This window comes from Penaeus monodon, chromosome 22, assembly GCF_015228065.2.
Source record: "Penaeus monodon isolate SGIC_2016 chromosome 22, NSTDA_Pmon_1, whole genome shotgun sequence".
NCBI classification, from domain to species: Eukaryota; Metazoa; Arthropoda; class Malacostraca; order Decapoda; family Penaeidae; genus Penaeus; species Penaeus monodon.
In genome coordinates this window covers 39,880,099-39,880,415 of record NC_051407.1, presented here as the reverse complement: position 1 = coordinate 39,880,415, position 317 = coordinate 39,880,099, and the positions used below count along the sequence as shown (strand labels likewise).

The 317-nt window shown below is 40.1% G+C and overlaps 1 protein-coding gene across 1 annotated transcript in view; it reads left to right on the top strand.

Moving 5' to 3' along the window:
- LOC119587434 (pancreatic triacylglycerol lipase-like) overlaps nt 1–317 on the top strand; it is a 63,913-nt gene that overhangs the window by 62,637 nt on the left and 959 nt on the right. The gene's annotated exons all lie outside the window — the stretch shown is intronic.

Sequence of the window (317 nt, the reverse complement as noted above, 5' to 3'; positions counted from 1 at the left end):
TCAATCAGCAACCGTCCGGATAAGCTTTTCCACACAACGATATGTCATCTGATGGTATTGTTTATGAGTTTTGAATTGGTCTAAAACTCTTTTTCTATCGCCAGCCATTGGTTTTGGGTAAAACTGTATTTTTGATCAATATTTCGAAAAATATCAACAGGAAGCCATATTTCATACCATTTTGTCGTAATAACCTTGCTCTCACTGCTCCAGCCAACACCAATTTCTCTCACGGCCATTGGTATTCGCGGTGATAACGAAAACGAAACAATCATACTTACCTCGTAGCCTGGTGTTGACCAAGACCAGTGTTTCCC